Consider the following 23,423-nt stretch of genomic DNA (forward strand, 5'->3'; position numbering starts at 1 on the left):
CTCTCAAGTCCCCTTGAGCTCCCTCATGTTTCCCAACAGGTACTAAACCTTTTCATTTTACATGCCCAACTACAACCTTGAATATCATTTCTGCATGTTCCTGCTGTTATAGGTTGAGTGAATCATGTGTGCAAATGGAAGCGTTTTACAGGGAGTGCGTGTGATTGGTTGAAGTGGGTGACTCTGGCAGAGTGAGGGAGAGCAATCGTTTTACGTCCACTCGGCTGACACTGAAATACCTTTTCACTGGCGACACTATTAATCATTGAGCTGTTAAACTTTGCTTCACTCCGCGTGTCAGACGCTTCAAAGGCTGCGCATCAAAGCAAGAAACATAGTTGATGTTATGTAAAGCCACATCATTAATAACATAATTAGCTATAATTACTATTTTCACATGTATCCTTTTGTTTTGAAACAATCTATTTTTAAGTGAGGACAAAGGGCAGCTTTGTGTCGTATTATGCCTTTTATTCTAAGGAGGGATTTGAAAATGTGAAGAATTGCAGTTTTTTTATGTGAGTAAGAAGCCCTCCCACTTTTTGTGTGAGAGTATGTGTTTTTAGCATTTTCCTTAATCAGTCACTTGCCCAGTTTTTGCTAGAAATATACTCAAAACCTGCTGTATGGATTTATATATGCTGCTTGGTTCTACAATGCAACGCAAAAGGGAAATAGATGAGCTACTCACAACAGGTGAAATTGTGGAAGAGAAAACAAAAAATAAAGTCAGAGTATGCAGTATTTAGTTTGACATGTTACTAATCTCACACACATGGCTCAAAGGTGTTCTCAAAAAGGCTAATTGAAATTTGATAAATGAAAACAGTATTTTAATTACAGAGGAGAAACTTGGGGTAGCACAAATGATAAGCACATGTGCAGGTGGAATTGACATTGTCCTTTTATAAATCAAGACAGCAAGTGAACATGGCGGGAGTTTACATCAACAGCAAATTGGAAAGGATGCAGATGAGAAAAAAAGAAAGTATTGAGATCTTGATATATAATTAGAAAAGAAGTGAAGGCTTGTCTCTGGGGCTCAATTCTTGCTCAGGATTTTTTCTTCATCTTTGGCCTTTTTACTTGCTGCACATAAGAAATCTTGTTTTTATCGACCTCACACAGAACACCACTGGCCTGTCCTCACTAACAGCTCTGCTTTGTTCCTCTTTGCTCTGCCACTCTGAAGCAGATCTGTAGAACAGTGGGTGATCTGCCAGCTTGCTCCTCTAAAGACCCTTCCATGTCTTTAGTCTGCGATGCAGCTCACAGGCAGACACTCACACAGGAACACACAGCCCAAGAATCCTCATTAGGTTTATGAGCTGTAACCCTGCTGCATTATAAATAATCAAATTCCCTTAAAACAATGCAAGAAAAAGAAAGCCTCCTAGGTGTAATGCTTCGTTGTTTCAGGGTGCAGCTAGATAAAGAAAGCCTCGTTAAAACAAATTGATGCAAGAGAAGAAAAAAAATCGACATTTTGTGGACATGGTATGAGGAGGACTTTAATAACAGAGGTGGTAGACGGAGAGAGAGCCGTTCTGCTGCTGACTCTGCTCTTGCCTCAAACCAAAATGCACTTATTCTATTTTTTGCGTGAGCAGAAGCATAAGGGCTCACGCTGAGTAAAACAATGATTCAAGGTTGCGGGTGATGAATGAGCGCGTCTGCTCTGATAGCGGAAGGTCATGTGCCTCGGCCCCCAGTGTGCGTCTGCCATCTAGCACTCAGCAAGGGTGCAGTGTTGGCATGCCACGACACGACAACGCTTTCTCCCCCCAAGCCTCAGCGCTCGCCACGGGCACATTTCATTGTTCTGTGCATCAAGCTGGAGGCGCGCTCAGGATGGGCCTGGGACACAGGCAATTTAGCTTAACTTGTCCAGCAGAGGTTGGATTATTCTATTTTTTAGGCTTGTAGAATTAAAGCAGCTGCTTAAGGAGAAAAGCTAGCTACTGCTGTGGCTGCAACCAAATATATTTTAATGGGGAGGCAAACTGATCAGAAACAGTTATGTATATTACAGTATGAACAGAGGCCACACATTAGCATTTTTAAAGTTTGCAGGGAGCTAGTTTTACTTCCCTTTTTCATTTTGCATTCAAGGCTTCATTTCACATCTCACTGTTGGTTTTCTTAAGGAATGTAACATTTCTACATGCATAATTCACGTAAAAATTGTGTATATTTAAATAAATAAACCTTATTTTCTTTGCAAATTCTGCATTTGCTTTCTAAATTGTACTGTATGCCAGAGGAGGGTTGGTAAGGTGATTTAATCAGTGAATATATCAGCATAAAGGTAACAAACTATTCGCTTATTCTTTGTTATGTCTGATAGTAAATTCACTTTTTGCAAATTGAAATAAATTGTGTTCTAAAAGATAAAATAATCTACAGTTTAATCAATATAAATAAATGTGTTAGTTGTACATAGTAGTGCATCAAATCAAAGAGACAAGCTAACTTGACTCAAATGTAAAGCATCAAACAAAGCATCTTACACATCAAAAAATTAAACACAAAATAATGTCAGACAAACGGTACCTTTCTCTCTCTCTTTTTTCCCCCTTTGTTGTCTCTTCTTTTCTGCATTTGCATATACTTCAGCTCTATCTCCACCTCATTTCTCGTGGGTACAGCTCTCTCTGTTTGACAAGTGCTTTACCCTTTCAAGCTTTTCCTCCACAAACAGGTCAGAGGAAGATCAATAATGTGTGTGGATAGGCTCTTATCTCTGTGCAAAGGAGGCCTTATCAGCCCCGCTTAAATAGTGTTTCATGGAAATTCCTTGAAACATAATCCTGCAGGAGACGGAAGACAAAAGAAAAATGGTCCTCTATCAAAAATATCAAGTGTGTTGGCGCAAATAAGTTTTGCTTATCTGTTCACAAGCTTAGAAGCGAAGAGGGAAAAATACTATCAATTGGGGAAAGCACTGAAGGGATTGTTGCCGCTGACTAATATCAAGAAAGTGTGTGAGATACCCAAGAGTGTGTATACTCGACTGGAAGGCAGCTGGAGGAACGTGCTGATAAGCTTTGCGTATTCTCTGTTGGAGTCCAGCCACGGCAGGTAGTACAGGGCAGACAAATGCTTAATTTATTGATGCAATTGGCAACACACAGACACAATTAATCCCAAGCATTTTAGTGGCTTCCAAGAAACAGATATAGGTACCTGTGTGTAGCTTGTAGCTGCAATTACACTGGTTACATTAACAGCTTGGTTAACAGACTCATTAACTCCCCGTCTATACTGTAGCTGTGTGTTGTAGAAAGAACGTCTGTATTACACAAGGTGAAGCTGTAACATTTTCAAATATAAATGGAGCCATACTACAGCTTACAAGAATGTTGTGGCTCGCTGTTATTGAGGCCAGATAATGATGGTGCTCCTAACGTATGAAATGAATAAACCCATTGTGTCCAAATATATAAGTAGTCCTGAACAGTCTTTTCTTTTCAAAGAACATAAGAGGCTCTACATCTAAGGACTCAGAGAGGCAGTCTGTCTCTTTTCCTCTAAGAAAAAAAGCAGCTAAAAGCAGTTTCAGAAAAACATTTGTTTGTTGTGAAGAGGGTTTTCAAGGTTTCAAAAAAAAAAACATTTTGATATAAGAGACACTCTGGTATGTGCCTCTCCATGTCGAACATATCTTCAACCTGAGAGATGAGTCACTCCACATCAACACGGAGAAGTCAGGGCAACAACTTGTTTGGACACTTCCTTTTGAGTTCCTAAAAGCTTTATATAAATGTTTGAAATCTAATGTTGTTGTGAGCCGAGTTATCAGATCATCTCCCAAAAATGTAACTTCTTAATATACATATATACATACATACATACATCATTGGTCTATGAAATCTTTAAAAGGAATGACAATGACACTGAGAAAGGAAGCAAATTATAACAATGTTCAGGCACCGAGCCCCCTGCTAAGTCTGCAAATTGCTATTTTTACACTTTTTTTCACGGGTTACACAAATGAGCTACGTGTTAATTAGAAATCCTTTGAGGTGAGGGTAGGCGGGATTTGCTGCCTTTTGACAGAGAAAGGCTAGCAGTTTCCCCTGCGTCCAGGGTTTTTGCTAAGCTAACAAACTCCTTGCTGTAGCTTCATATTTATTATCTATGGCATAAAAGGCATCGACCCTCTCATCTCAACTCTTGGGAGGAAAATTGATAAGCTTCAAACTTTCCCCCTTACTAATGTACAAGTCCTTATGCCTATAATATAGCACCTTATTTATACAATTTATTAGTAAGTGCTCATTTATTTCCGAGAAATACTGTTTCAATATACTTGGGTAATAATGATGATACATTGAATTTTTAATGAAGATTTAATCATATAAAAGAAAAAAGCTCCGTATTCGATTCCACATTATGTAAATATAGTCTTTTGATTTGTCTTTGTTGATTTTTCCTTTCTGTCTCTCCGAGTACTTTAGGAAACTCTTTGGCCAAAGCCCCCTGTGGTGAGGTAGCTTTTTAACAGCCTCATTTGGGCTTAATCTGCAGATCTCTCCTTCATGTAGTCGCTCTGATCGTGTTTGGATTCAGAACATGTTCTTCTGTCTGTCTCTGACACTGTCACACATTAAACAAGGAAATAAAGGGCAAGAAAAAAACTAAATCAAACTTATGGTACATGCAGATATGCTTTACACAAAACCATTATTGTAAGGAACACCAGCAAATAAAGCACTAGTTTTACCAGTGCCCAAGTTGCAGTGATATTATTAAGTATTGGAACAAGTTGTGTCATTGAGATTAAAGAAAGACCTGTGCTCAGAAAGCCTTTGTCTGACAGTGGGGACATGTTATAAATATCACCGAGTATAATCATAGACATTTCACACAATGCACACTAAGGCCTTAATTCCAAGTTAAATCTAAAGAAGTGGTTCATTTTCTGTCCGGTCAACAATTAGTCTTCAGTTTTGATGTTGTCTTGATCTTCTCTCTCGGCTCTGCAGACTGAATCTGCCGTCAGCTGATGTCTCCCTCTGCTGTCGGGAAGGGAACTCTCCTCCTAGACACCATTATACTCTCTTCAACTGATGTCATTTTTTAAAATCATCAAACTTGTCTGTTTGTTTTTTATAATATGTATATTTCTGTGAACGTTAAGTATTAAAGGTCCCCTATTATACTGTTTTTAATCAATATATTACAGGTCTCAGATACAAAACATGTCTCTGAAGTGTTTGGCAGATCATGCATTGTAGCATCCCATAATCCCCTCTGTTTCAGCCCTGTTTCCAAAGTGCTGATTCTCTGTCTGTTACTTTAGATGAAAATAAGGAGCCCCTCCCCACTCCCCTCTGAGAGATATTTGGTTAAAAAGAACACAATGGTGCTCTAGGAGGAGATTCAGGTGATAAGGGGGGGGGGGGGGTTACCTTGGTTGCTGATTGGCTAGTGATTATACAAGCCAAAAAATTGTTATGACATCATAAAGTGGCCAAAATCTGATCAGCTAATTTTCAGACAGGTTTTTATATAAATTCATCAGGACAAAAAGAGAGCGAATCTTTTTTCCTGAAACTTTCAGAATCTCTTTACACGGAGGGGACACATGTCTATAAAAGACAGCAAAAAGTGGATTTTGCATAATAGGTGACTTTTAAATGAAACTCATGGCCAACACTTTGAGCCTGTTCAATCCAGTTATTCTCCAAAATACACAACTGAACATTTAAAATACTTTTTCTTCTTTATTTATTTTACTTTTCATTGATTGACTTAGTTTGTTCATTTGTGCACTTTGTTTCAAATGCATACTTATTTATGTACAGTATGATAAAACAAGACAAAGAAGCAATCCTTATCGTACACCTTGAACGCAAAATGCTTTTTTACTTGAAGGAAAACCAACAAATATAGATAAATAATAATAATAATAAAATCATATTAATATATATCTATATCTATTATCTATATCAATATCTTTATTTCTACACGTAAAAACAATGAAATATTCCAGTTGAATAAAATACAACTTTTGATGAGATTATTTGCATTTCATGTGAAAATGTATGCGAGTACTTTGGCCCCCTCTTGAGGATACGATACATTTTTCAGGTGCATTGCCAACAAACCTTCATTGTCTTCATATATAATGAACCCTATGTGATTTGCACCTGATAGAGCAGGGGTGTCAAACTCAATTTCATCGCGGGCCACATTCGCATAAAGGTTGCACTCAAAGGGCCGGTTGTAACTATATAAATATATAATATATATATATAAAATAATGTATTATATTAGATTATTGCCTCTGAATTGGATTATTATCGGATAGGATAATAACTTAGTAATTAACTACGGCTGAAAGCAGAAGTCCAGGGCAAATAACTGCAAGTCTCTTCAGTTGCATGTCACAAAACAAGATGCATTGTGGGACATGTAGTTTAAGGGCAACCTGCTTCTGTAAAGTGGCATGTAACCGTATAATAAACGCATTATAGTCTTTGCAAGCTCTTGCGAGGCCACATAAAATGAAGTCGCGGGCCTTGAGTTTGAGACCCCTGTGATAGAGCCTTGTATTGCAACATATCTTCTTTAAATGAATCCCTAAGAGCAAATGTTCTTTATTTACAAGTATTATAACTCTTTATTGTATCTCTTTCCATCCAGAGATACAAATTGCGTGTATTAACAACCAGCACTGAACAGCCGTGAGGTCACAGTACTGTACGGCAACTATAAAGCCCCAATTATGGAGTAAGCCATTAAGGAAATACCAGCTTGCTCATTTTTCTGTATTCTGCGTTCAAGTTCTTAAAGTAAGCAGCCAATAACCCACTCATTATTTTGCAGTTACTGTTGCTATATTTATGTCGATAATTTCTCAAATCATGCGAAGCACGTAAAATGGGAAAATAAGTATCTTTAAGAGGCCCAGACATAAAACTATATAAAGGCACTTTGAAGCATTTGGATGACTTTCAGCTCAGTATAACTGCAGCATAGTAATGTCTGCAAAGTGAGACAAGCTACACTTCTATGTATTTCTAGCCTCTTATGTCTAGTACAGTATAATGTATCTTCTGTATATTCATCGTGTCCCTCTCATAAAATATTACATTTAAAGCAAATTTAGCCTTTTTCAACAAAGTGCTCTCAGTATTGTGCACTACTCAAAGACTTGGACGTAAATGGAATGTCTTAAATTTATTTTTAAGTGGGTAAACTAAGCTTACATTTTGACTAACATTCAAATACACCTTACAAATGAATGTGTTTTTATTATGTTCCTATTATTCAATGTTATAATTCCCTGAATGGGGCCATTCTGAAAATGAGCACTGAAAAACTTAAAACGTTGGATACTTTAAAGACGTCTCGATCAACATAGCGTCAGATTTAATAAAAAGAAAATCCTTTTATTCCTTTACCGAGCATCCTCTCCAAATTAGTGTTGTTACGATTCATTGTGAGTGATTTAGAGAGATGATTAGGAACATGAAGCTGAACATTAGCATACTGTATGTCCTCTTTCTACAACAATTCTAATTATGCTATGTCTCATCTTGTCACACTAGTTTTTTTGCCTTTCTAAAATAAATTGTATTATGACTTCAGCATGTCAGTCATTTTCATTGTTATAGCCGAAAGTGAATTTTAGCGTTACCAGGGTAGATGAGACGGACAGCTGTTGTGTTAATCCAGATGTATCAGAGGAACGCAGTGCCAGTTGCTAACAGAAATTAAATAAAGTGGAACAGCCCAAAAAAAAGATATTGGCATATGGTATGTGTCTTTACTTTGAGATTAATTTAGACGCAACAAAGCGTTGGGATTGATTAATTTTTTATCTGAGAATATTGTGTATTCCGGTTGAGAAGGTGGACAGATTGCACTTGATAGACAATATGTTTGATACTCACCAGCATGGTTTCATATCCAAATGGCATGACAATCTTTTCTTCATTTCAGTAAAATGTGAAATGCAGGGCTTTTACTTATAATGTATTACTTGTACAATATAGTATAGTTACTTGTAGTTAAGTACAGTATCTGAATTATTTTCCACCTTGGCCCACGCCCTACTATACTAGATTTCAGTATATCAAATGGTTATCTATGAGCTTCTTTATTTTTTCTACCTTCATGAGAGAGTGAAGGCCATCGCCATGCCAGCTTTAAACTGAACAACAGCGAACTTCGGTGCATTCAGCCTCTACATATCTACGGGGAAAAAACACGAATGTCAGTGCAAACGGATTCAGCATTCAATTCAATTCGCCCTGCTAACAAAGACTTCTGCAAAGCAAACACTGTAAGCAGGTGAGGCTTTCTGCTGTGGCACTACATGCATTCCTCTTTCAAAAGATAATATTTGCCCCTCGAAAAAGAGAGGTCATTTGTAACAGCGGAGTCAATCTGCAAGGGATCACAGCCGAGTTGAACAACATTCGTCAGTGTATTCGTTATTCATGGCGCTTGCTAAAGTGATCCATCAACACGCAGATCTGTTTGGCCCTTCAGTGTTATTTCAGTTGATTACTAAATCAAGGGCCTCCTTCAGTTGGCAGATCTCTTCTTCTGTGGTGCTGATGACTGATTCCTCGACATCGCTCAAAACTGTATCAGAGTGGGAGAGCAGGTTCATTTGCGGTGAATCTACTGCCAAGAATTATATTTTACTTAAGTAGAATCAGATATACCTGAAATGGGATATCACTCTGGAGAAGGGTTTGGTGGTTCATTCAAAGGTCCACTTTAGTAAAAGTATAAATGTGGTCTTAGGTTTTTGATGGAATAGTTTGACTTTACGGAAAATTCACTCTGCTGCTGAGTTACAATGTCACAGAGTGCGTCCATTATGATTAACTGAAGCTACACTGACCATGGAGGTCCGGTTGCTCTTCTTTGTTTTTCTCTTTAAACTTAGTAAAAACAAGTAATGTATACAACATATGGTAAGAACTACATAAAACTATTTACAAAAAACAAGTACAATCAGTTTAAAAGTTACATAACGCAGGAGAGCAATCTTGTGGTTATATTTAGATTTTAGTTTGTATCCATTAGTAAATCAAATGTATTGATGAACTTGTATTTGAAATGATCTGGTTAATAATTTCAGTTGGAGTTAATATAGCTCTTCTAAACCCTGCATTATCAGTTTGCAAACATCACTATGCCCACATTTCAACTAGCATGCAACCACATGCTTCATATATGGAGTCAATGTAACAAATATAACACCCCGATCCCTACACACCTGATGCATCTGTGCCACTTGTAGTTAAACCCTGGGAAGATTCAAAATGCTCATGTCTGTATGATGCTACAGCCAGAAGCCAATGAGCATAACTTAGCCTAGCTCAAAGACTGAAAACGGCTTTGTCCACAAACAACAAAAATCCACCTTATACAATTATATATATTTGTTATTCCTTTGGTACCAAAAGCAAATTATAAAACAAACAAGTCGGGATTCAACAATATATTATGTGCGGAACTAGAAACAGTGACTTCCTACTAAGGAAGCAAAGCTAGGTGACATTTGTGTCAATGGACTCATCTAACCTTCTGCAAGAAAGCAAGTAAGGTTGAATTGCAAAGTCTAAATGTTCCTTAAAATATAAAAAAGAAAGACAGGACAGACTGGCTGGTTATGTGTGTGCTGATCTCCTGTATGTTTACATATAAGATACGATGAGATAAAATAGATAAGATACTAATGTTTGTGTTGCAGCAGCGTAAAAAGACATGACATTGTACAATAACATTTGCATATGAAGAGGGGATAGGACCACTTAACATCTCCCTTCTTCCTCTATATGAAGGGTTACACGAGTTCAACACCAGCACAAAACACAGCTGGATTAGGAGCTCTGACTCCCGTATCTCCATCTGTTATCACTCTGCTGGGGAAGGCATGTCAGTGCGTCAGCTCTCCCCAGCAGCACCACAGCTGTGTGTGTCAGTGTGTGTGTGTGTGTGTGTGTGTGTGTGTGTGTGTGTGTGTGTGTGTGTGTGTGTGGTATTCAGTGGGTGGTATTCACTGCTCAGCTCTTAAATTCATGGATCAAGTGCGCTGACTCCTGTCCACTGCGGTATGTTACAATACAGTCACCCCTCCACCTCTTAACGTCTCTGCTGCTGGGGCTGTGAACATCTGCTCTCACTGTTTCAGGTTACTTAAAACGCTCTTAATGCTAAATTAACTCGACTGTTCTGTGCTCCACGTCCACCCTCCTTCTGAAGGAATCCACAGAGGAATCCCAAACACTCTTCATGTGTTTTTCTGTTTATGTCGGATCATCACCAGGCTGTTTAACTACAATCTGAGATACAAACATGGCTAAATGTGTCTTCCAGGTGCATTTTGTCATTTCCTCCACACCAGCTTTCTTGCAGCTGCTGCTTCCCCTGTTGGCACAGTTAAGAAAGATGTTCTCGAGGTTCCCACATTCACTTTATTTATTGGTGCATTTAACAGAGAAGGTGCGTTCATACACGAGTTAGCCAACAGGCTATTTTTCATCTGTGTTCCCTGGAAAGATGTTACAAATTCACGACTAAAACAGAGTTTAAAAGCGATATAAAAAATATGATGATAAAGTTATGTGAGTAAAAGCAAAAGAAAACATCATATTGGATATCATCAAAACATGCAATATATGCACATACATACAAGACATACAAAGAAATTACATTTGGGATTTTCATGTTGCTGTTAATATGGACTAAATGAACCAGTTTTGTCCTGCTTTATTAGACTTGAATTAATACAAGCACACACAAAAAGAAAGAACAACATTTTCCATGAACCAAAAACAAGAATTCAGGGCACTGCTTTTTCATTAGCAATTGGACTGGTCAGGAAATGAGTGGATGTTGTAGGATTGTAACCGTGTGTTGTATAGGCGAGAGTTGTGTGCCTGTTTTTAATGTTACAGCTTGGCTACATTGCACAGCTGCACTGAAATTGAAAGTAATAATACGGGTTAAGCTTAGGTTTCATCTGAGTCCAAACTCTGACCCAGACAGCCTTCATCATCCAGCAACAAGGCAGCCACTTAACAGGATTCATGACCTTGTTTCTAGTTGTGAGCTTCAGAAAACATAAAAGAAAGCACTGTCTGGACAAGCATAAAACTCTCCCCAAGTACTCAAGTGACTTTGAGGTGAAACTTTTCCATTGACGGTGCTCGGTGGTTTATGTAACTTTGTAAGATCTCATGCAGTCACGGACCACATTCTTTGCGTCTCCCTTTTATCTGTATGAGCGGAGCGGTACTGTAGGATCAATAAATCACAGCTCGGTCTTTGTCTGTGTGTAGACAGAGCCGTCCACTGAGCCCACAGCCGCCATAGCTGCCTACTTAAAGACCTTATTTATGCTCTATGCCTCGCTGCACACTTTTCCCAACACGGCCCATTAATCTGAAGAAGAGCTGGAAGGAGCTGGCTCATAGGGGTGCATTATATCTCAAAACACTTTATCATGGCTGGAATATGTAAAGGAAAGTTCATAAGCCTTTAAACCTAATCCTCTTATTCTTCCTTATATTGCTGTTTTTACGCTTTTATTTCCCATCCAGGGGCTCTGGGGATAAATGAAATGACTTCTGGGTCTACCTACGTTACTGAAATGATGCACGCTGGGTTCCAGTTAACAAAGGATGACGAACAAGCTTAGACATTTGAACAAATAAGCATGCAAAGCAAAATGCAGACGGTGTGGATTTTATTGGTGAGAAGCGAAGTGTTCGCCCCTCTTTTCCCACTCTGCTTTATTTATTTCCAGACGATTGTCTTTCTGCGCCGTTTTTTTTACGGCTCTCCCAGCTTGTGTCTTTTATGGAGCCATAGGAAAATACACTATGTCTCGCTTAATCATCAGTCGGCCGGTGGAGACGAGCCATTTCTTCTGTGTGGTCCTCGCTGCAGCGTCTAAAAAACTCCACCGCTGGAAAACAGTCATCTCTTTGGCCGTCACACTCGAGCGACGCTCTCCTCGTCACAGCGCTGCGGCACATCTCATGTCTGGCTCTGCAGGCTGGAAGTGACTCGGGTTGTGGAGGCGTCCCGAGGGGGAGGGGGAGGGGGGGGGGTTCGGGTCAGCTGAGGGGTCACTGACATCTTCATCATATAACTTCAGTCAGGACACCTGAAACATCTCTTTGTGTTGGATTTCATAGATTTATTGGCCCAAACATACGCAGGTGTGGTTCAGGTGTCTTTATACTACATGTGAAGGAGCTTCTCCGCACATACGTTGCATGCTAAGAACACATTTAGAACATATAAGCGTTTGTTGTTCCACATTTATCAAACCAGCTACAGTATGAGAAAACTCTGAAGGCTGTGATGTTTGACTCAAACTGCAAAAATAAAAGTGCCTCCGCCTGCACGTACACAACAAATCAGACGGTTTTCAGGGTGTGTTAATACGGGTCCCGTATCCGTATCCAGTGATATATGGATGTTTTCTGCAGATGTGATGCAAGTGTAAAGATTGAGACGGTGCCAGCTCCTAATGGAATGTCTTTAAAATATGATACCCAGGGTGATGAAAGAAGCACTTGCTCTGTTTATGATTTTTAACAACTGACCATTGTCACCCTGTTCCTCCTGATTACTCCTCCACTGCTTTATAGGAACAATGAATGGCAGGAAAACCCTTTTATATTAGACACCGAGTAAAAACCGTTACCATTTTGTGTTTTATAATTATAACTTCAATAAAGTTTCTTCGACTGTTAGGATATGGGCGCTTTGTTTGGTACATCCGTTGTGAGAATTTAGGAAAGAAGATGCCTACCACAATTTCCCCAAAACCTGTGTTGAAATAGTTTAGGTGTTTGTCAGTGTACCGGTTATAACAGGAATCCTGATTTAATAGGCTAACTACAGGTCCAGGAGGGACAGCTAGACTGCAATTTTATCAAATAAATCAGTATTTTCCATCGTTCAGTGAGAAAACATGATCTGATTTAAAGCTGCACATGGCATGAGTCAGTGAAAATGTCATGTAAAAGAAGTTGGTTACATGGCTGAGAAGTTTAAGAGGCCATCCTGTTGCATTGTCATTTTACTTGCTGAGCACGAACGTCAACTGTCTTTAAACTATGAACATTTTTCTATTTATCTATGGATGTGAGACAGCAGTTATCAGTGTGTGTGGCTTAAACGTCATCATACAGAAAAGCAATAATCTGCATGCAGCTTGGATCCAGTGCTGATTCTGCGCTGTAGCTTGGGAGCAGCTGAGTACATAAAAACCTTCCTGAAGATCTCCAAAACAATGACATTCCCCTCTGCGAGTGTTTAGTCTCTCCCAGCGCCGGCCCAAACTGATCTGATCCCTCCCATGACTTGACCCAGAGGCAGGGAGCTCCTCTGGGTGGAGGTGTGCTCCTGTAGGTCCAGAACTACCAGTTAATGAACCTGATCATGAAATATTATACTTCCAGCCAAAGGAATCATCTGGGTTTTTACATGTTTTAGCTCATTTACTAGAAATCATATACACTTTGTATTATTGCTGAGCATTTTCCAAAGTAGTTTTACTCTGACATTGGCTTCCAATTGCCAGTAACTTCTGTACTTCTGTACTTTTGAAGATCAACCCGCAAATCTTTGATACTTGTTTTCAAATTATAATTTAATTAATATTAGCGTGGCCGCCAAATCTTTGTAGTCTACTTTATTTCTTAACATATGGGATTGTTTCTTTTGAAGGATGTTAAGATGCCTGAAAGTAATAAGTAATAAATCAGCAAAATTCTATTTAAGGAGAGTTTGTTGCGAAAAAGGACAGTTACTGGAAGAGGGTATGTTTACTAGGTAAGAAGTACATTTCTAAAATGTTCTATATATGAACACTTCCAGTCTACACGGTAATGGTTTAGAAATGGACTTCAGTTTCAAACTTTGACTTTATTTAGAAATTTCACAGCTCTGTGAACCAGATGGACCTACCTCTTGCGCAACATTGTGTGTGTGTGTGTGTGTGTGTGTGTGTGTGTGTGTGTGTGTGTGTGTGTGTGTGTGTGTGTGTGTGTGTGTGTGTGTGTGTGTGTGTGTGTGTGTGTGTGTGTGTGTGTGTGTGTGTGTGTGTGTGTGTGTGTGTGTGTGTGTGTGTGTGTGTGTGTGTGTGTGTGTGTGTGTGTGTGTGTGTGTGTGTGTGTGTGTGTGTGTGTGTGTGTGTGTGTGTGTGTGCATTAATGTACATTCTTGCTTGTTTATACATCAACCTCGCTGTTGTGTCTATACATACCCTGCAGGTCAAGTGTATGCTTCCTGGAGTGCATAAAAGGTTTCTGCGTCTTTGCATGTACTATCTTTTGTTTGTGTGTGTTTGAAAATACATGATGGACTTCCTGTAATTTACTAAAACTGTTAAGTACTAAGGTGGCTGGGGTTTAGGAGTTGACGTTGAATTTCAACATCGTCTTTTGTTGCATTTCATTTCCTAATCTTTCTTACCCGTCATTTCCTACCATTCATCTACTGTGGGCTGTTAAAGAAAGGCATAACATGTCTCAAAAAGAAAAAGTAAATAGGTTTGTTATTAAAAACAATGTGAAAGGCACCCCTCAAAGTGAAAGAATGGAATAATAAGGCTTTACAGAGCTTCAAGCGTATATATTGTATTTTATATACTGTCCGACCTACAGCTTTACTGTTCTGGTTGACTCTCAGCCTTCTTGTGTTGTGTGTGGTTATCTTCAGTGACAAATCTCTTTTCAGATGCCTGTACGCTACCTGCTCAACACCAAACAGCAAACAGACACATTGAGAGACTAGCTGGTGAACATAATGGAGCATTAAGTTGCTAAAGAGTTTCAATTGTGACACCTCGAGATCCAAAACTTTAAAAAATGAACACTATGTATCTGAATAATCATAGATGTAAACATAGATTGTCATTGAATAGATTGACCCCATGGTGACTGATACCCAATTCAAAATCGCTGCTCAGAAATATGCTCTTACTTTACCCTGTATTTGAATGAAAAGAAATATGTTTTTCTTTTCTTGGTTCTTGGAAATGTGACCTTATACAGTGAAATCCTGGGTTAGACAACAGTTACTTCCATAATTTGTAATCTATTCTTGTCTTTGGTTATGTTCTGTCTGTTCAAGAAAAATCGAAACACTTGAAACTCTGACAAATGAATCCTCCGGTCTTCTGCCAGGCCTCTCTGTCTCCATCTCTTGCCTCCCTCTGTAATTTGGAGGCATTGTGCTGATGTGAAAAGGCAGTTGTTGTTTCTTGCCGGCCAGCCTGGCGTCCCCCCCCCCACCCCCCCGCCTCTCCCATACAACCCGAAGCTTTTCCAGGAGGCTGTTTATGTGTTGAGTGCAGCACTCCGTGGAGCTTAGGGCCTAATGGAGTGTGAGAGAGGGGCCTGGGCTTCTTCAGCTTGTGTTCAGCTGTACAAACATGCTGCCACACCGCGGCTCACTCTGCCTCAATCTCTATTTCACCTTTTTCTTTTTTTTTACTGTCTGTCTGCTGCACTCACTATTTGTCACATCTCTGTCTCTTTTACTTCCTTATCACATTGAATGAGCTTATTTCTGTCTCTCCCTCAAGCAGTATGAAGGTAAAAGCAAAAAAGTAGCGTGAAATGAATGTTAGTGTCGCATATCTCTTGTCTTGCACCTTTTATCCTTCTTAAGATGTTAAACGAGGTGAAGGAGTGAAGTGTCGAGTGGCACTACTGTCTGTTTTTATACCATATAACACAGTTAAAGTAAAAGACAGACAGAAATGAGATAAATATGGGTGCAATCTATTAGTAAATATATAATATATCTATCAGTGGTTAGTGTTTTTGATGGGCATTTTCTCTACCACTTTCAGCAGTTTAAAGAGACAGTTGCCCCAAATTAAAATCTATTACGTAGGAATTGAACAGAATTTGTGTCACATTACCATCTCTCCGACCTAAATGGCTATCATCGATTTTTTTACATTATAATGTTTTATTTGGATATGCCTCCAACTGATTTGCTGATTATGGTGATGCGACAAGGTTGAAGTACAAATTCTTTACAAATTAAAAAATATGTTGTATACTTTGTCCCTATAAGAGCTTTTGACTTGTATATTGTTATATATAATAAGTGAATGTTGGGAACATGTGAGAACAATGTAGAGAAATAATATGAATGTAATTGGCTGTCATTCAGTATTTACAGAGACCGTCTTTTAGCTTGACGTTTGATTGAATGCCGACTTTGATTTGCGCAACTGCCAGTTTGTCCATTAATAGCAAGTCCTCATTTCAATATGTTAGTCAAAAGAGATGCAAAAAAGTGTGAGTAAAACATCAGTATTAATGAATGAGGGTAAGAGTGAGTGACAGGCTGCCTGCTTGAACAGGAAATAGATCCACAGTGTGATTAACTCCTCCTTGATGACCTCACAGGTGCTAACGGGCTGTTGTAAATTAGGACTCCATGTTTATATCAATACTGCCATCGTCCGTGTCCTGCACTCTTTCCTGCCCTGCAGCATTAACGGACCATGTCATGATTAATTGTTGCATCATAATTCGCCACCCATCGCTAAAACCCTACTGACACACACACACACACACACACACACACACACACACACACACACACACACACACACACACACACACACACACACACACACACACACACACACACACACACACACACACTACCTTCCCAGAAGTCTCTGCTCTAGAGAAAGCAGCGGCTCCGCAGAGTGGAAATGTCCAAGGCTGTGGCTCACCGTGCTCCAAAGTACAAGCACCTGAAAAAATAAGCTGGGCTCCAGAGTCATGTCCAAGTGGAGGCAGCATGGAGTTAAATATAGAACTAGTATCCCTCCCTTTCAGCTGAATCCAAACAAATTAAAGATGTCTTTCTTACAGGATGGTTACCACAAAGAGTGATCGTAAAAGAAAGGAGAAAATGCTGAGTGTAGCATGACAGCGACATTTGAAACAAAGCCCTTAACGATGCTTTTATGAGAGATTAACAACGTGATTAATTAGTTTGGGCACATTGAGCGCTGTTGCTGTGATTGGCAGGTTGAAAGCTGCTGGACAAGCAGAGAAAGTTTCTTTTAAGCACTTAGTGGGTAACAGAGGGAGCCAGGCTGTGATGTGGCCAAAATGGGCAGAGGTAGAAAGCTGGTGAGTTCAGAAAAATCCCACAGTGGCTCAACAAACGAGCAGAAAACAGAAGCAGATGGACAGTTTCTCAATAAACTGACCTTCTCTAAATACAAAGACATTTAGCGTGGTTGTGCAAAACCTGGATCTGTACAGGAATCAAAAGAGGCTGCCTAATCCTCAACAATCAAACTACTATAATCATCCCGACAACATGAGGGAAAGGTTTGACATTTAAGGGAATAAGGCTTAGTTTGGTGACAAAATCAATATTACTCAGACTCACTGAGACTGAGTAATATTGATTTTGTATGCTAAATATAAGGCTACAACCAGTTAGCTCGTCAATTTAGTATAGAGACTGGAAAGAGCTTTGAAACGTATATTAACACTTATTTCATTAAATTGTGATTACATTGTTTAATGCATGGGAGAATCACACCTGGGAATGCTTTACCTAACATCAGATCTAACAACTCTTAACATGCGTATAAAAGTCCAAAAGTGAGATGGTTGTATCTTTTTGCTTTTTGGATTGAAAGCAGGTCTACTTAGGACTTCTTTAAGGTGTTGTCAGAACTATACTTCAGGTAATCTTCAGGGTGGTACAGACATACCAAAAGATGCAAAAGACCCGATAAGTAATGTCAAATTAGAGCAGACTGGTTTTTGTTTTTTTTGTTAGGGAGTGGCTCTTAGACCTAGCGCTAATTAAGCATTTCAGACAGTGGGGTAAATACTTGCATAACATGTTATAATAGAAACACAAAACACAAGTATTAACCTGAAAATGAGCATGAAAATTATTTAAATAAAGTCAAACTTAAATACTGCAACCCAATCTTTTTACACAGATTGAACAATCGAGTCATATTGTGTTAATAAATGAGCCTAAGCTGGTTGGATTTATTTCCTTTTAGACAGAAACAGGCTAACTGTTTGCGGCTAAGCTACTTGTTGTAGTTGTATAGATTAGTACAGCTATCCTCATTAAACGCATATTCCCCATAAATGTTGAATTGTTCCTTTGAAGTCTACTGAATTGTGGATATGAAAGCTCAGGGTTACAGTAGCAATACTGGTGCACAAAGCACTTAGCTAAAACAAATGTATTAAGTTATTATTTTTGACAGAGAAGCAAACATTTTCATCAAAATTAACCAAAAAACGTCAACATGCCAAAGTGCCTGTAAATGCGGTCCAGAAGAAGCAATGAAACACCTGTTGCCTGAGTTTGTCAATCTTTCCTCCATGTGCCCCTCCTCACTAAAAGGACTTCTGTAATAATTGCAGGACCAGCTCGGGGGCCAAAGTGCACGGATCGCCCTCGCTGACAGATTCACGGCTTCATAATGATGCATTGCTAAGAAAAACATGTTTGAACTTCCATTAATCCTCAGTGTGTGCGTGCGTCATTTAGCGAAACCCCCATCTAGAAATGCATTTCACTCTCAATATAGCTCACAATGGGGCAGTTTCATGCTACTTGTTACATATTTTCCATTTTACATGTCCCGTCTGTTTCATTACATCTTCATCGACATGATTTACTCCGGCAGCAAATGAAACAGCGGGAGCTGAGAGTAATGATTTGTGAAATGATATTTGACTCAGCATATTACTGCTTTAACAGTTTTATTAAGTCATATAAACACTGTTTCTAAATGAGGCAGCGCTCGTAAAAAAACAAGGCTGATTGTCACAAACTCAAATAGAAAAGAATAAATTCAAGTTATGAATGCAGCAAATGGTAAGAATAATTGATGCACTTACATACAGTCATGTTGCTATACGGTGAAAAACATGTCTCTCCAGTACCAGTGACCTTTTTTCAGTTGTAAAGTGTTCATTTATGGGTTAAGAACACAGTCTTACTTGTTGCGTTTTTACATTTAGAAACACAATCATTATTATATAACTGGGTTTGCCCCGATCAGTTTTTGTAAGCTCCTGATTACAAGTGACCTCAAATTGACTTTGAATGATGTACTATCAATTTTGTCTTAATAAAAAAATACACGACTGGAAACAAGCTTGAAAATATATGTGAAGAAAACGTAGCAGCTTTCCTAAATAGAACAATATATGTGAAATAGTCAGTGAACTAAAATATGGGTCAAACATGTTGTTGTGAAGAAGACGTCATATTTTGCAAAATGTAAGACATGAGTTTTTCTCTTTAATGGCGTCTGGAAAACAAGACATGTAAGTCTGTTCTTTCTGTCTGAGGAAGATTTATGTTCATCACAGTTTGAGGCAGCACATTTTTAGCACTAAAAATCACACAACTGAGACAAAGGTGGAAAGAGAGGATAGAAATATAAAATGCATCTCATCTTCAAAGACGCACATTCCATTCAAACAAAAGCTCAACACAGATACTTTTTTAAAGACAATTTGAAATACAAATCAAATAATAATAATACAGTTATTGTTAAACTAATGCAGTGGTTCCCTGGTATCATCATTTAACATGATCAACTTAACAGTGAAGCTAATTTCTTAATTATTCCTCCAGAAGCTTTTCCTTTGCTCCTCTTCACCATCACAATGCTTTGGCACATGTGTGAGAGAGACACAGACCAAATGTGTGAAACTAGAGCCTGAAAGTTGAAGAATGTGTGAAACGCTTAACACATAATCTGTAAAACGCTTAACAGGATGTAAGGGTCATCAGTATCTCCAAGACAACAGGACCTCTGTCTGTCTGGGGTCGCAGCGTTTGTTTAAAACTCGTCATCAGATCTGGGAACACACACCGAGACATGTTGTTTTGTTCTACTTTTGTTAAACGTGCCTTTTGTGACTTTTTGGATAATGACATAGTAAGAGTTTCAATAACTAATGTATAAACTGTCAAAGGTCCAATGCAGACAATATAAGATATCAGATGCTAACCTTAGAAGTGTTAGAAGTGTTCTATTTATAACTCACTGTAACGATTTTTGTTGAATTTATTTATGTAGAAAATAATCTGAAGCTGAAACTATTTATTTACGATTTTCATAGGACACTTTATACATTTTTCACAAATGCTAAGAATTCAATAGTTTCAGTTTGTCAAAAGTTAGACTATGTTTCTGTTCATGTATTTCAATCTTCTATGATAGTCAAATAAATATCTTTAGGTTTTGAACTCTTGTTCAAACAAAACAAGCGCTATATACAGTGCTATATAATATGTATTAGATTTCCATATTACAGGCAAATAATAAGAATCCTCACTTAATCATATTATACATTATTAATCATAGAAAACATACAGACCAACTGCTGCCATTAATCACATCTCACCACAATCATTTGTCATTTTGACTTACCTGCTGTATCTACTTTCTATTTTAGTTATTTACACATCCTATATTTTGGCTTCTCTATCCCCTCTAGGAATCAATTAGTGTGTATCCTTTTCTATCTTACTAATAAGGAAAATAATAAGCCTCTTAATAAATAGTCACAAATATATGTTTTCTCCTTATTTTCACCACTGACGTGCCTCGGTAACACCATCAGTCATTTGGACATTTACAAAATGTCTCGCTCCTTAAAATCCCTCCTGAAGGAGATCGTCGGCTGCTGTGATGTACAATCGTCCAGAGTGTAAAATGTGAACGCCTCCAGAAGAGGGCACTGCGTCTCTGTTTATACTCCTGCAGGTTCAACAGAGCTCTCCTTCTCTCCTCTACCGCCCCACAAGAGACCCTCAGTGTGACAAGTTTACATAGACCATCTGCAGACCTCCCTACCGCCATAAAAACACTAATCACAAGGTCATAAAATGTGACTCCATAACGACACCCAGAATGCAGCGTCCTAAAATGTTGGACCAAGTGCAGCAGTGCGCCAACAAGTGACTGCACTTACACATGAATGTGCTTATTGATTTAGTTAGTATGATCAGTTTAAAGCGTAATAACTTTTTAGAAACGTTTTATTACCTGCGGGTCAGGATTAGGGGTGCAAAAGCTATTTGGAAATTCATAATTGATTTTCTGAGTAATAAATTCTCAAGTTAATAGTAACTTCAGACCAGGTTGAAACTGAGGTTGGTTTATTGAAACTAAGTCATAGCTGGTGAATAACATCGGAAAGTAGCCTATGCATTTTTAGCTCAAATCCTTTTTTTTCTGCCCCTTAAAACTGTAATTGTTCAAAGTTAACACTAATTAAAACTTTTAAATATGGCTTTGTTGAATTAATTTTCATACACAGAAATATGTTACATAGATATTAGTAATCATTCAGTTCAGAATGAGCTGTCTATCTAACATTAGCAACATTTTATCAGCCTAATGATTTGAATTGTAAAGTTTTTGGAGAAATGTTATCAATGTAAATCTGTTCAAAACAACATTTTGAATAAATCACACTTGACGAAAATATTCCATTAGGTCTACCTCCACTACTAACTCCTTACTCTGTAAAACGTAATGTTAGCATGCTAACATTAACTTTGTCAGTTAGTTCAGTTAGCTAACGCAACAGTTACATCTGGCAATTAGTGATAGCAACAAGTTACTAGGTAATGTGGTGCAACATTTTTCTATTTCATGATGTATACATTACCACTAAGCAAAGATTTAATATTGAATTTTGAACAAATTGTGCAAAATGCTTACATTACCTCCCTAAAAAAGGTACTCAGTAGCACCTGTAGAGACGAGTAATAAAAATAAGCAAACTTACTAAATTAAAAATAACAGTTAGCTCTTATTATATTATGAATAAAGTGTAAAAGTAGCACATATTGTGTAAGTTAAACAGAGTTAACTTTAATATCTAAAGTGTATTCACATTAGCCACCACAAGCTAACGGTCACACCATAACAAGTGGGGCTGTAGCAGCAACACCAAGTGAGTGAATTGAGCACTGTGGTTATTTTTTAAAGTGCTACCTAGGGGACTTTGTTTTTGGTTTGATTTGTAAGTCTATTTGTCAGCAGGTTTAAAGTAAAACCTGATGTCATAACATTTCTAAAGCTAATCTGAAACCAAGGGCATATACACATTATTTTTAAATTATGGAAACGGCCTTGGCGAGGTTTCTACCCTCCGAATACTGGCTGCTTATCTCTTATGTCAGAGAAAAAATGTGTTCCTATTTAATTTGTACGTTAAATTTGTGAAGCAAGCAGAACTAGAATTAAAATAAATATTTATTGGAATACCAAAAGTGTGACCTCAACATCTGTCTGCATAGCCCGAACTCTTTCTTTCTTTTTCTCGATCTTTTAGAGGAGAAAAGCCACAGGAGAGCTTTTGACGGACAACCACCGCAGAGCCAACATTTATTTCAACAACAAGCTGACACATTATTGGAAATCAAACACGGTGGGATGTTATCGCGGTTAAATCACTTTATACCACCCACTTTGTTCCCATGCTCAGCGGGAGAAAGGGAAAGGGAGAAGGAGACAGAAAGAGGAGAGGCTTTCTGATTGTTTGGAAGCTCATCGGCAGGCCCAGAAAACTCAGCAGGCCGGTGAACGGGCACTTGTCATCTGGAGTGCGAGGCAGCTGGGGTTATCCTCAGAGACACGGGGAGGTGAAGTGGGTGACCGTGTTTGAGGTCCGCCCAGCTGTTATTGCCCCTAATATTCAACAGATGTCTGGGAGCTCGGCCCGCTAAGTCCCTGCACATGCCGGAGCAGAGAAATCAAAGCAAAGACCTCAGCAGCAGGCTGAGCACCACGACACACACACACACACACAAACACACACAGCTGTGGGAGGGTGCACACACTCAAACAGCTCTGTGTGTATTAAATCACTTGTCTTTAACCATTTAGTGAAATGATAGAGGCAATTAAGATCAGTCTTGATTTTTGAGGCAGGATCAGTAAGTAGTGGCCCTTTATTTTTAATATATTCTCTTATGAACTATATCTGAATATATTTAGTAAATAATCTAAATTTGATTTCTATATCCATATGAACTTGTTCTATTTTAGTTTGACCTATATTGCTACATTTCATGAGCAGATCACTTTGTAATTGCAGTTTAAGTGACTACCTTCATGAAAACAAGTCACTCATCTCTAACTTTCACTTTTCTTTACGATTGTGATCCCTTGTAAAAATATGTATTACACTTTGCCTGTTTATCGTCCCAAAAGAAATACCCCTGTTCTAATCATGTCAAGCCCTCTTGTAGCGTAACCTCTACACTTCATAACATGCAAGCGAAAAATCGAGTTAAATAAAAAGCACCACTGTGTTCGAACACATAATCCATGCAGAGGCTCTCGCTTTGAGAAAGTGGAGAGTTGCTTTGCTCCAAGTGGTCAC

The 23,423-nt window shown here is 38.5% G+C and overlaps 1 long non-coding RNA gene across 3 annotated transcripts in view; it reads left to right on the forward strand.

Annotated features, from left to right (window-relative positions):
• The window catches only part of LOC307034493, a 146,733-nt gene that overhangs the window by 82,136 nt on the left and 41,174 nt on the right, over positions 1 to 23,423 (forward strand). For 2 of the 3 annotated variants that reach the window (XR_013806940.1, XR_013806942.1), the window contains one exon: positions 18,429 to 19,094. The exons of the other annotated variant lie outside the window; for it this stretch is intronic. This is a non-coding gene — a long non-coding RNA (uncharacterized lncRNA). Of the gene's footprint in view, positions 1 to 18,428; positions 19,095 to 23,423 lie in introns of those variants that run through there. 3 annotated transcript variants of the gene reach the window in all.

The sequence above is a fragment of the Notothenia rossii genome (genome assembly GCF_949606895.1).
Source record: "Notothenia rossii genome assembly, chromosome: 3".
Classification (NCBI taxonomy): domain Eukaryota; kingdom Metazoa; phylum Chordata; class Actinopteri; order Perciformes; family Nototheniidae; genus Notothenia; species Notothenia rossii.